Raw genomic sequence first — 14752 nt, forward strand, 5'->3', positions numbered from 1 at the left:
GACCTACATTCTGCTCTGTGCAAACATCCAGCATCAACATACTTTCTCCCATTCTCAGTCCCCTCTTGGAAACTAGTGACATTCTCATCACATTGGACTCTATGTGCCTTGAGCTTCCCCTCTAGAGGTGTCTACAGTCCTCTCTTACTCCACTTCATTTCTGTGCCTTCACCCCATCTAGGCAAATCTGAATGGCAAGTTAAACTGTGCAAACATGCAGTTTTTAAATTGTCTGTACCGGAACTTCACTCATGAGTCCTCATTTATGCCTCTGCAGCAGAAATCTTAATCTCTTCAATTTGGCCTCTTTGGATTTCAATATGGTCTATTCAAGATGTACACTTAGTATACTCAAGATTCTCTTCCATCCTCTTCTCCTTCACTTCTTACTGGGAATGTTCTAAATTCCTATTTGGGGGAGGGGAAGGTTGGTGCATGTGTTTCCCTAGCTTCTGGGGAAGGACATCTGACCTGTGAGCTGACCTGTCCTGACTGACCCTTCTGAAGGGAACCTCAACTTGCTGATCCTAACCAGCCGTTGTCCTGCTATAGGTTCTCACAAGAAAGTACACGTATTCTGCATCTTCATTGCAGGCTCCAACTCCAAGCCTACCAGCTTGCTCCCTGATACTACTGTAGCCCTTTTGAGGTGCCATGGAAACTCTTTGGATGCCCTGGCATCACTGTGAAGAGCGAAAGATGTAATGGGGCTCCATGTGGCTGTTCTCAGACCTGCCAACCTAGAAAGTCCCCAGCCATTACTACTCTACAGCCCAGGTGCCACGTTGGGGGACAGGTCTACAAGGCCTTGCAGCCACAGTCTAGGAAGAGAGGCACAAATGTCTGCAGCTCTTGGAGCTCCTTTCAATGTACAGTTTCTATTACCCAATCCCATCCCATCCCCCGTAATTTAGCCCAGAGGTTGGGATGCTGAGTCCCTTAACAGAATCTCAGGCAGAAATTCTAGTAATGTCCACTTTGGTTCTTCCCCCAACTGGTGAATTTTTATCTCCTTTTGAGTGGAAAAAACTGTGTTATCCTGCCTGCTAAACCTCACTCTCTGGACTTTGGTTCTTGATATTTAAAGTCAAGCTTTTTAGAATTAAACATAAATAACTAAGCCATAGCTTTAAGAATAACATTTATGCTGGGCAAGTAAGAAGATTCATTCAGTAATCCAATGGACTTCTTGGTTCTAGCTCTATCCATCCGCTCCCTGAGAACAATGTAATAAAAAGCTAATCATACAGCCTAAACGTGAGGGAGAATAAAGAGAAAAGGAAGTGTAGGGGTAGGAGCAGGAGCTCAACTTCTAAATAGCTGAATAATGTCTGCCCCCTCTCTTCTTATGCTCAAGCCTAGCTCTGCCCTGCTCCCACTGATGTTCTGTCTCTATCCTCCTGCTCCCCAATCCAAGACAGTCACCACCAGGGGGACATTACTCACAGCCCATCTCCTCCAGGGGGGTGCCTTCCCTGAAGGGCACTTCCGGACATTAGCAGCCCTCTCCACAGGCTACTTGCCTGCAGCTACTGGCATCTGTATTGGTTGTCCGGACAGGGCTTCACTGCAAAACCATCTCAGGCTGCAAGGTGACCTGACCCCAAGGCCAGCTAAGAGAAATAGAAAAGAAGGCTTTGGGACTGACAGGCTCTCAGGACATAACAATTTTAAGGCTTTCAAACAAGATAGGAGAGAAATAGTCTACTCTTACCTCCAGTGGGAGTGAGAAGCTAGAAAGGAAGAAAAGACCCAAGAGATGGAAGGCTGTGCCTGGCCTGTACCAGAGTTGCAGTTCAGGGCATAATTTTGCTCAAACCATACTTACTCCTGGCCAGCTCCTCAATGCACATGATTTTCTTTGTTTTTGCTTTCGATCTTGACATTAAAAATGCATGACTTTTTTAAGTCTGTCATATAAAAAATAGAAGCATACTTACATTTCCCAGCTTAGATGCTTTCATGTACTTTTGACACTTCCATCATAAGCCCAACAATTGTAATTCTTTATTCGTTTAGGAAACTGAAATTGAATACACCTTAAAGTCAGTGAGCATCTGCATGGGTTCATTTGCATCTTCCTCTACCCTTTCCACAGGGGGCCTACTCAGTAAGAATCATCAACTTGCTAAATGTCAACAAGAGATAGTTGGTTTGGACAAAATGAAAAACTTCAGAAATTGTCTAGGAATTGGAGAAAAATATGGACTTAATCCTTGGATATCTTTAAAAGGAGGGATCTTCCTGAGCTGAGACAACTCCATCCTTTCCTCACTAAAATGAGCTTAGTATCATCCTCCTCCACCATCTACCCATTTCCCCTTTCATCAGGCCCAAAATTGCCAAGGGCATGGACTATTGCTGCTAATTTTCCTTAGAATCTGAGAAAAGAAGCCCCACTGCTTGATGCTTGTTTGCCATTTCCAATAATCCTATAATAGCAACACTATGAGAAACCAGCTGTGTACCTTGGGGTGTACTCAGCTGCTCTGTGGGGCCCCCACAAATTAGACCCTGAATTAGCCTCAAAGCTGCAGGCTCTCAGTGCCACCCATCAATCCTTCCCAAATGATCCCAACCCCAGTTAGAAAAAGGCCCTTCTAGGCCCGTGCAGAATGAGTCGAAGGACCCTGGAGTTAGCTGTCAGAGTTCCAGGAAGTGTTTAAAGAGAATAGTGTGGTCAGACTGACAATTTTAAAAGACTTGGCAGCACGTATCTTATTTCCTCAATGTGTATGTGCATGTGTGTGCATGCAAGCATGTGAATTCACGTTCCCTGGAACTGGATCTGTGGAAATTCTTTGAGATCTCCAAAGAGGGTGTGCATTTGCTTCTGACAGGCTCCTGGAAAACAACCAATCCAAGACCATTTTAAACAACTTTCAGATGATGATTTTGGGGAGTCAGAAAGAAGTGAATTCCATCCCTGAGTCTGTGAGACGACGGACCTGTGGTTAGAAATTCCTGGTGGGGCTGTTTTCTTTTTTCCACTCCACCCAGAACAGAGGCTGAGAGAGGCGCTTATCCCTCCCCCTACCTCACTCTGCAAGATAGGATTTATTTTTTCACCAAGAGCACAGCATTTGAGGGTCCTGCTGACTTTATGTGGGGCTTTCCAATCCACCCACCGGTGCCTTGATCTGACATGTTTTAAGCTGAGATTTAGACTGAGACAGATCCATGTGGATTTCACCCAGGGCTAAAACTCAAGGACTAGGTCACGCACACACCAGAGTAGAAAGGTTACCTTTCCAAGTTGTGATTCATGTCATAACTGACCTCCAAGGACTTCCTCTACCTGTCCACCAGCTTATTCATGCATTTAAAGATGTGTTTTTAAAATTTCATCCAGCATTTTTAGGTATTCTATACAAAGAGGCATCCAGCCTACCAGCCAATCTACTAGAAACAGAATAGAAATTTAGCTTTTTAAATTAAGGCAATTTGTTACAAGTATAAATAAATAAAACTTACTTTTAGAACACATACATATTAATAAATTCACAAATCAGAAAGGTGGATGTTTTGTTTACCATGTTTGATATTTAGTTCAGAAATGCACACATATAATATACGCAGAAACATATTCTATTTTCCAAAGAGGGCCACTACATCTCCCATCCCACATGCTCTTCCTTTTGTATTTTACTTTTATTCTAGTAACATAAATATACCCTAAAATTTCCCCTTTTAACCACATTCAAATATTTAATTCAGTGTCGTTAATTACATTTACAATGTTGTGCTGCCATCACCACCATCCATTACCAAAAGATTTCTATCATCCCAAATAGTAACTCTGTATATTTTAAGCCTTAACTTCCTATTTCCTACTGTCTCCCAATCCCCTGGTAACCTATATTCTAGATTCTGACTCTATGAGTTTGCTTATTCTAATTCTTTTGTATCAGTGATGTCGTACAATATTTGTCCTTTTTTCCATCAACATGATGTCTTCAAAGTTCATTCATGTCACACGTATCAGAACTTCATTCCTTTTTATAGCTGAAAAATATTTCATTGTATGTATATACCCCATTTTGTTTATCCATTCATTGGTTGATAGACACTTAGATTGTTTCCATTTTTTGGCAATTGTGGATAATGCTGCTATGAACATCAGTATGCAAATATCTGTTTGAGTCCCTGCTTTCAATACTTTTCGATATATACCCAGAAGTGGGATTTCCAGGACATATAGTAATTCTGTACTTAACTTTCTGAGGAACTACCAAAATCTCTTCCACAGTGGCTGTACCATTTTACATGTCCTCCAGCAATGAATGAGTGTTCCTATTGCTCCATACCTACACCAACGCTTGTAATTTCCCATTTTTTAAATAATATCCATTCTAGTGGGCGTGAAATGGTAGTTCATTATGGTTTTGATTTGCATTTCCCTAATGGCTAATGATTTTAATCATCTTTTCATGTACTTTTTGTCCATTTGTATATCTTCTTTGGAGGGATGTCTATTCAAATCTTTTGCACATTTTTAAATTGGGTTTTTTGTCTTTTTCTTGTTGAGTTGAAGGATTTCTTTATATTCTGGGTATTAAACCCTTGTTGGATATGTGCTTTCCAAATATTTTCTCCCATTGTGTAGGTTGTTGTTTTACCTTCATGATAAAATCCTTTGAGGTGTAAAAGGTTTTATTATTGATTAAGTCCAATTTATCTATTTTTTCTTTTATTCCTTGTGCTTTGGGTAAAATCTGTTTTAAAAATAAAATATAATATAACTGTATTTTTTTAAAAAAAAGAAAGAAAGAAGCCGTTGCCTAATGCAAGGTCCCAATGATGCTTCCCTATATTTTCTTGTAGGTATTTTATAGTTCTGGCTCTTATATTTAGCTCTGTGATCCATTTTGAATTGAGTTTTCTATATGGTGTGAGGTAGGGGTCCACCTTCTTTCTTTTGCAAATGGAGATTCAGTTTATCCAACATCATTTGTTGAAGAGACTATTATTTCCTAATTGAGTGGTCTTCGACTCTCTGTCAAAAATCAGTTGGCCATAAATGTGAGGGTTGATTTCTGAAACCTCAATTCTATTCCATTGGTCTATCTATCTGTCCTCGGGCCAGTACCATGCTGTTTTGATTACTGTGGCATTCGACAGTTTGATCAATATGTGATGAGATGCATTTTTCTTCAAGTTTATCCTATTTGATGTTCTCTGGGCTTCTTGGATGTGTGTATTCACATCTTTTGTAAATTTAGGAAGTTTTCTGTCATCACTTCTTTGAATATTCCTTCTTCCTATTTCTTTCTTTCGTCTCCTTTTGGGAGATATACATAATGCATATATTGATACATTTGATGGTCTCCCAGAGGTCTCTTAGGTAATTTTCACTTTTTATAATTCGTTTTTCTTTCTACTCCTCAGCCTGACTCATTTCAATTATCTTGTCTTTGAGTTTTCTGTTTCTTTCTTCTACCAGCTCCTATCTGCTCTTCAAACCCTGCTAGCACTTTTTCATTTTGGTTATTGTGGTCTTCAATTCCGATTGTTCTGTTTGGTTCCTTTTTTAAAATTTCTACCATTTTATTGAGATTCTCATATTGTTTATTCATTGTTTCCCTCATTTCCTTTAACTCTTTGTCTGTATTTCCCTTCATCTCCCTGAGCATACTGAAGATGATTTTTTTAAAGTCTTTGTCCAATATGGCCGCAATCTGGTCTTATTTTCTGGACTTTTGTCCTCTTCTTTTGGATGGGCCACCATTTCCTATTTCTTTGTTTGTCTTGTAATCTTTTATTGCACACTGTATATTCTAATATTTTAAAATGTTAACTCTGGGATTTATTGCCTGAGATGTCTGTTTCTTGAGTTTGTAACCAGCTGATGATTGAACAGCCTTTCTTGAATGTCAGCCTTCCTATCAGGAAGGTCCGTCCAAGGTAAATGCAAAGTGCCGTGTCCTCCCAGTCTTTTCTAGGCCTGTGTCTTTTCCTGGGCTTGTGTTTGCTAGCAGCTTGGGAATTCTGTTTACAGGAATTTAAATGCACTCCTACTTCCCAAGACACAGGCCATCTCCCTCTCCTGAGTGTTTCACTGCCAAACTTAAAACATGAGCATTTGCCCTGGACCATCACATCAATTGTTTCTTATACTGCTTTAATTGTCTTGAGCTGCTTTTGCCTGGAGGGCAAATTTGGGAGAGGGAGAGAAGGGCACACTGGAGAGGTTTCCCAAGTCAGTCTTTCCTAGCTGGAGCAAGGCCATGGACCCACAAAGGGAGTGCTGACTGGCTCCAAACTGCCCTGGAGAGAGGTTAAGAGGGTGGCCAGGAAGGGTCCCAGGACCTTCTTCCACGGCTCCCCAAAGCTGCACTTTCTTGACATGCCCTGCAAATGCAGCCCTTCAACTGTACTCCATGGCTCTGAGGAAGTATATTGTCTTTAAGTCTCCTCCACTGCCTTTGCCTGGATGGGTTGGAATGATGGCTACTCTCAGAGCTGGGCCTCCTGTGATCCAAAGTAGTTAATCCAGAGCCATAATGGGCAATCAACCCATGCTCACCCTTGATCTTGGAGAAGTGGATTTTCATGTCCCTTTCTGGTACCAGCATGCTACATTGCCTGCTATGAGAATAGAGGCTGGGTGACAGTAACTGACACATGGAAAGAGTGATTTACTGGTATTACCTGTAATTTATCAGCCTTTTCCTTCTGCTTTTCCCTGGATGCTGCACAGTGTTCTACTGGGCTCAGGAGTTTCAAACTAGTTGATTCAGACATTTCCTCCCTGCTTAATAGTTGTTCTGGTGGAGGGACTGATCTCTGGAGATTCCTACTATCCTCCTCGGCATGTGCTCTTTATACAATGTGGTTTTGACATTCCTCCCAGCAAGAGGTAAGGTCTATGTCTCCTCACCTTGAATCTAAGCATGCCTTTGTGACTACCTCAACCAATAAGTAGATGCTACGCAACTTCCAAGGCTAGGTCATAAAAATGGTATACACTTCTCCTTCACTTTCCTGGGACACATGCTCTTGATACCCAGTTTCCATATTGTGAGGTAGCCCAAAGTAGCCCATGTGGAGAGCTAAAGTCTCTGTTGACAGTCAGCATGAACCACAGAACAAGTGAATGAAGATGCCTCTAGTGAGTCTAATTCCCAATCAGAAGGTCATCTCCTTTGAGTCTTCCAAGCTGGGACCCCAGACATCATAAAGCAGAGATGAGGCATCTCCACTGTGCCCTGTCTGAACTAATGACCACCAGAATCTGTGAGCATAAAAAATAGCTGTTTTATGCCAGTAAGTTTTGGTTGGTGTGTTACACAGCAATAAGAACTGGAGGAAAAGGCGTGTGTGTGTGTGTGTGTGTGTGTGTGTGTGTGCACGCACATAGATTTTGTAAAAAGCTTAGGTTTTGGAGTTAAACGTTCCCATGTAAAAATGTTATGACTTTGAACAAATCATTGAACACACCTTTATCTCTGTTTTCACATCCAATCTAAAACAATGGTGGTGATGGTAATGATGATGATGATGATGATGATAACAATAATACCTGCTCTACCTACCTAACAGTGCTGCTACATTAGGTAGAAAAATCACTTTTGTAACTGTAAAATACTATGAAGTAAAATATAAATATTATCCAGATTTGTGACACTCCATTAGAAAAATTTTTGTTAAAATTGAACCAAATCTGTAACTTCCACCAATAATGTACTATGGAGCCACACAAAAGAAGTCTAATTCTTCTTCCGAACGACAGTCTTATTTAAGTACTGGAAAACAACTCCAATGCCATTCCTGAGATTTCTCTTTTCTGGGTTAAAGGTGCTTAGTATTCTCTGTCTCTCCAAGCATGTGTCATATGTCCTGTGTTATAGTAGCTCATACTCTATCATGTGTTTCATTATGACCTTTCTAGGATTCCATGAAGATTATCTTTGTTTTTCCAGGTCTCTAGATTGTAATATGGAAGCTGAAGCAAACTGCCCACTCTTAAACACTCTGGTTCATCAGTGAGGAAAGCAGGTTTTATCTGCAGCTTGTGCCCAATGACAGGCTATTGCCACATCCACGACCCCAAATCCTACATCCCTAGACAAGCTCTGTCCCTCTTCTGCTCTTAAAATGGCCTTTAAACAGCACTAAAAACAAAAGAATCCAAAAATCTTAACCAGCTAGAGTGAGGTCTCATTTTAGCCTATGGAAATCTTATGAATTAGAAAGAAAGAAGAATCATTTATGCATTGGCTGCATATAGCTCTTTCCTATAAAATGCTCAAGACATTGAAATTTTAATTGATTAGCATATTCTCTCTTCAGTGCTGCAGGGCTCAGCTTCTCAGGGCTTTGCAAATGCCATTTCGCTCACTCAGACTCAGCTCTTCCCCTTGAAATGCAACCATTTTTGGTCTGGTGACACCTGTGGTGACTTACAGTATGGAGCATGGGTGAAGCATGCTAAGCTGGAGCAGAATCACAGAATGGTAGCACTAAGGGAACCTCTAGAGACAAGCCAACCCATCCATCATTTTAAAGATGAGAAATCTGTGGCCCTGAGCAGGGTCACAGCTAGTTAGGGCCAGCAGTAGACACTTGGTTGACCCTCTCTCATCTGAAAAGCAGAAGAAAAATGACACAAGGCTGTTCAGCACTCCCAAGAGAATTAGAACCAGGAGAAACAGAATGTTTCTTCACGGTGATCTTAGCTTTTGCCATAAAAAGCCTGTAAGTGTCCCAGAGAAAAGTAACCATAATGATTTAGGTAAATATAAGGATCAACTGAAGAAGGAGCAAACAGCCCAGGCAGCTAGGTTAGCTTTGTCGGCAATTACTTGAGAGTATGGGACAAGACAATGGTTTAGTGTTTTACAGTTGTTAAGTATGAGGATGAAAAATAATATGAGTGGCACAAGGGAAGATAATTGGACAACAGGGATGAGCAAGCTGAAATCAAGAAAGGAAAAATTAAGGCTAAATATTATTAGAATACTGCCTAACACAGGCTCCCATAGGGAAGCCTGGACAATTTATTGCAAATAACAATCTATTTTGGCAGTAAAATGAACCTCCTGTGCTGCTTCTTCTACTTATTCAGTTTTCATGATTTATAGGATACACACACACACACACACACACACAGATAATGCTCAAACACTCCTACAGTCATGAAAATCCCTCCCTGAAAGCCTGTTCTATCCTTTTTAATTAATACTAAAAGCAATTAAATCATGGTGTGCTCCCATTACCTGCCAAGATTCGTTATTTTTAAAATACAAGAACAGGGTTTTGGATTCTATTATTTTGTCCACATGCAGCCTTTTAAATGTGGTTTCCTTGGTTTCTCCCCATACATGAGCATTCAGCTTTCGCCTGATAAGTCTCTCCCTTAAGGAGTGCTAAACTGCCTGCTCTTTACGCAAGACCTTCCCCAGTGGGAGCAAGAAAAGTGCCAATGAGATGAGGGGTGCAAGGTCACATCTCACTGTAAATTCCTGCAGTGGCTCCAGCTGCCCTCTAGGCTTCCCCCTCTGGTCTCTTGGGAATTAGCAGGCATCTGTGGCTTCTTGAAAAACTTTCTATTTGTTCTGATGAGAAAGTATTAGCCTAAATCATGGTGTGTGTCTGTGTGTCTGTGTGTCTGTGTGATATTGTTGACTCCGAGTAGATTTGTGTCATCAGCAGCAGAATTCCCAAACTCACTGTAACAGAGTCAAACAGACCTCAAAAGTGATCCTTCAATCACTCTAAAACCTGGTCCTTAAAGGTAAAATATAACACTTTAGAAATAAACCAATCAATGCATAGTAAAATAGAAACTCTTCTTTTTAGATATTTAGATACTCTACTTTTATTAATACAATCAAAGATTGCATGCCACATGGCATGGCTTGTTTGTACTGTGCTTATTGTAGACCAAAAGCCTTTAGCTGCAAATGCTTCTTACCTGTTGATAAAATAAATGATCTACATTTACTATGCCTCCCTCACACAGCTGGGCGGTATCCTAGAAACCACATAAGAAAGTGACATCTTCCATGCTCTTTCCATCTTTCCTACTTGAGCCCCAATTATCAGTTCAAATGTCTATTCCAACAACCTAGGAAAAGAAACACTTCTTCTGCCCAAGAAATCTCCATGGGAAGATGTCTAGGATAATCAGCAAGGAGCTCTGTGATATGATAATAAAGCCTCTGCAGCCCCAGAGGAGCCCAGCACTGTTCCTGACTTCCCTTCTAATTCCCATGAACCAATCCGAGAACTATGGAGAGGCCCTGTGGGACAAGGACCCTCTCTGGTAGCTGAGGAAGAGAGGAAACTTGAATCCAACCAGCAAACTATTTCAGACCCTAATGATCACTAGACTCTGAAACATTGAAGGCACAGACTATGTCTTTAAGCATCGTAAGTTATTGACTGAATGAATGAATGAATAAGTTCTGACACTTTTTATCCATCTCAATGACTAGCATTATGTCTGGGAGCAAAAAAAAAAGAAGTGTGTTCAGTTACTAGTTTAAAATATTAAGTCAATAGTTATGTGATAAAATTTTATTACACTTTTTGTGATGAGGACCTATTTTGCAGCTTGTTAAAAAATAAAATGGAAGCATAAAGCTGATTTTAAAATCTTATTAGCATCAAGGGCAAATTTAAAAATAAGCCCACACAGAAGTGGGAGAAAGGGAATAGAAAAACATAGGGCAAAAACTTTCATCACTTCAATGCAAAAGGACCTTCCACAGCTCTCTCTTCAATGATTGCATCAAGTCCACATGCTTTAGCCTGGCTTTAAAGACTTCTGTTTAAAGACTTCTATTACCTGGAGTCTGCCCTTTATTCAATCATGTCTCCCACAGTCCTGCCTTGGTTCAATCATACCTCCCACTTCTGCTCTGGATGGATCAGCCTAAACACCTGTGATAATGCAAGACAATTCCTGTAGCCCAAAGTATCTCCTGCTTCTTCTTCAGCAACCTCCACCCAGCATACCTTTCAAGTTAACACTCAAAAACTCTCCTCTGAAAAGTCTTCTCTGGTTAATGCCATCGCACACTATTGATTTCTTTCCCTAAAGCATAAGGGCAATCTGTAAGAAAATATGTTGCTTATTTTTTTGACTAAAGAAGGTAATGTAGGAAAATTCACTTAGAGCAGTAAGATATTACCAAAATAATGAATTATTATGATGATTATTTTAAACTTCCATATTTGCCTTGCCTCCCCCAAAGGGATTGAAATTTTCTTGAGGGTAATAGATGTAGTCATTACTGATTTGGTATTCCATGGCTAAACTAGCCCTAGAATAAAGTATACTCCAGACCTGCCCTACAAAAGCTTAAAGCAAACCTCAAGAGAAAATCAGTTTGATATTCAAGTACCTTAACTGTTGGCCAAAACAAAGTCAATCACTCTTTAAAGGAAGGCAACAAAATCAAGAACTCAATGAAGTAAAATTCACAATATTCAGCTTCTAATAAGAAATTATTAGATATGCAAAAATGGCAGAAAATTGTGACCAAAAATCATGGAGAAAATCAGCCAATGGACACAGACCTGGAAAGGGTAGATTTGATGGAAAATTTTCAGACAAGGATATAAAACAATAATTATAAATGTCATAACTATGAGCAAGTTTAAAAAAAATATATGAAAATATGAGGAGAGATGGAAAATATAAATAAAAACATGGATCATCTAGAAATTTAAAATACATTACTTGAAATGAAAACTTCACCAGATGGGATGAAGAGCAGATTAGATACAGCAGAAGAAAAGATCAATGAACTTGAATGCACAGCAGTAGCACCTGTCCTAATGAAGGGCAGAGAAACAAAAAAAATCAAACTGTATAGACATATATTTATTTGGAGTCCCAGGAAGGGGTGGTGAGGAGGAAAGAAAAAAAAAACACTTGAAGACATAATGATTTAAATTTATTCAAATTTTACAAACAATAAAATTCCACAGATCAAAGAAGCTCAGCAAATATCAAGCAGTCTAAACTCACAGAAAACCACACCAGGGCATCTCATAAATGAATTTCTGAAAAACTGTTATAATGAGCCAGAGGAAAAACAGACATATCACTCAGAAGAACAAATACAAGAATTCTAAAGACTTATCAGAAACTATTCAAGCCAGAGGACTATGGAGTGACATCTTTAAAGTGCTGAAAGAAAAAAAAACTGTCAAACTAGAATTCCAAGTACAGTGAAAATATCCTTCAAAAATGAGGGCAAAATAAATATTTCTCACACAAACAAAGGCTGACAAAATCTGTTGCCAGAAGACCTTCATTACAAGAAACATAAAAGAAGTTATTCAAGAAGAAGGAAAATAATACCTGGTGGAAACTTGGAGCTATATAAAGGAATAATGAACATTAGAAATGGTAGATATGAAGATAAATACAAAAAAAAAAAACACAATGTTTTCATATTTTAATTTTGTAACAGATAATTAACAGAAAAACTAATAACAATTTATTGTGATGTTTATAACATAGGTGGAAGTAAAATTTATGACAGTGATAACATAAAGAACAGGAGAGGGAAAAACAAAAGTAAATTGCTTTAAAGTTAATTGGAGATACATACCATGTTTGGGGACTGGAAGGTTCTATATTGTTAAGATGTTAATTCTCATCAAATTAATTTATGGATTTAATAGGAGTCCAGTGAAAATGCTAGCAGTCTCTCTGGTAGAACTTGAAAAATTGATGTTAAAATTTATATGGAAGTTTGAAGAACTTATCAGATCTGTCCCAGTTTGCTAAAGCTGCTGTTATGCAAAATTCCAGGAATGGATTGGCTTTTATAAAGGAGATTATTTGGTTGCAAATTTATAGTCCTAAGGCCATAAAAGTGTCCAAACTAAGGCATCAATGAGAGAATACTTCACTGAAGAAAAGCTGATGGCATCCAGAACACCCCTGTCAGTTGGGAAGGCATGTGGTTGGTGTCTACTGGTCCTTTGCTCCTGGGTTGTTTTCAAAATGGCTTTCTCCAAAATGTCACTGGGGTTCTGTCTTAGCTCCTCTCTCTCAGCAACTGTGCATCCTTGCTTCTTTCTGCCAGGGTGTTTCTCACTAATAATCTGAGGGTCCTTTCTTAGCTTCTCCCAGGCAAACTCTGGGCTTCATCTCTTAGCTTAGCATCTCCAAACATCCCTCTGTCTGCATCTCCCAGCGTATCCATGTGTCTGGGTCTGTGTCAGCTCTTAGCTTCTCCCAGGGGCAAACTCTGGATTATGTATCTTAGCTTCTCTCTAAAATGTCTCTCAGGTTCTCTGAGCTCTCTGCTCTCTGTGAGCTCTCTTAAAGGACTCCAGTGGTCTAATTAAGACACACCCAGAACAAGCAGAGTCACATCTCTATGGAAACACTCAATCAAAAGGTTCCACCCAACAAAACTGGATTAAAAGATCATGGCTCTTCTGGGGTCCATAACAGTTTCAAACTGGCACAATATCCGAAACAATTTTGATAAAGAAGAATAAAGTTGGAAAACATACACTGATTTCAAGACTTACTATAAAATTATTGTAATCAAGACAGTGTGATATGGTCATAAGGATGAACATATAAACCAATGGAGTGGAATTGAAGGTCCAGAGATAGAGCCACACATATGTGGTCAATTGTCACTTTTGTCTAAAGTGTCAAGAGAATTTAGTGGGAAAAAGATAGTTGTTTCAACAAATACCATTGAAACAGCTGGATATCCACCTAGAAAGGAATGAACCTCAATCCTTCCCTCACATAATACAAAAAAAGCTAACTTGAATGGATCATAGATATAAATGTAAAAATCAAAATTTTTAAATTTTAAGAAAAAACACAGGAGAAAATCTTTGTGACTTTTGGTAAAGATTTCTTACAGAGGACACAAAAAGAATGAATCATAAAAGAAAACTATCAGTAAATTGGCCTCCATCAAAGTTTAAATTTCTGCTCTTCTAAAGGCACCACTACAAAAATGAAAATGCAAGACACACACAAAAAAATTCACAGTACATATAAGTGACAAAAATCTGGTATATACAATACTTAAAGAACATCTAGATCCCAATGATAAGACAAACTACCAATTTTTAAAATACTATGTATTTGGACAGATACCTCACAAAATAAAATACGCAGGTCCTAAATACATGAAAAAGGTGCTCAACATCATTAATCATAAAGGAAATATAAATTAAAATTACAATGAGATACCACTACACAGTCAATAGAATGGTAAAAAAAAAAATTAAAAAGTGACTATATTAGGTATTAGGGGGATGTAGAACAACTGGAATTCGCATACATGGCTGGGCTTATATAAAATGTTTTAACCACTTAGGAAATAGTTTGGCAATTTCTTACAAAGTTATACATACATTTAGCATATGACACAGCAGTTCCACTCTTAGGTATTTCTCCAAGAAAAACGCAAACATATCTCCACAGAAATACAACAGGGATGAATCTCAAAAACATCGATGAAGTTGACCTTAACAAAAAAAAACAGTAACAAAAGAAACTACTTATCTAAAGAGCAAGCCCCAGATTCACTTTCAGGAGCCTCCCTCATAACTTCTTCCCAAATTATTTTTCCAACCTTACTTCTCATATGCCCTAGATTCAAAATAACCCTCATATTCAAGCAAATAGGCTTACAATCTGTCCTCCCCAAACAATACTGTTTATCCACTCCTACTCTTGACTGCCTGCACCTGCCTAAATCCTCTTCATTCTGCAGAGCCCAGATTTATGGCCACTTCTTCCACAAAGCCTTCC

This window comes from Choloepus didactylus, chromosome 2 (assembly GCF_015220235.1).
Source record: "Choloepus didactylus isolate mChoDid1 chromosome 2, mChoDid1.pri, whole genome shotgun sequence".
Classification (NCBI taxonomy): Eukaryota; Metazoa; Chordata; class Mammalia; order Pilosa; family Megalonychidae; genus Choloepus; species Choloepus didactylus.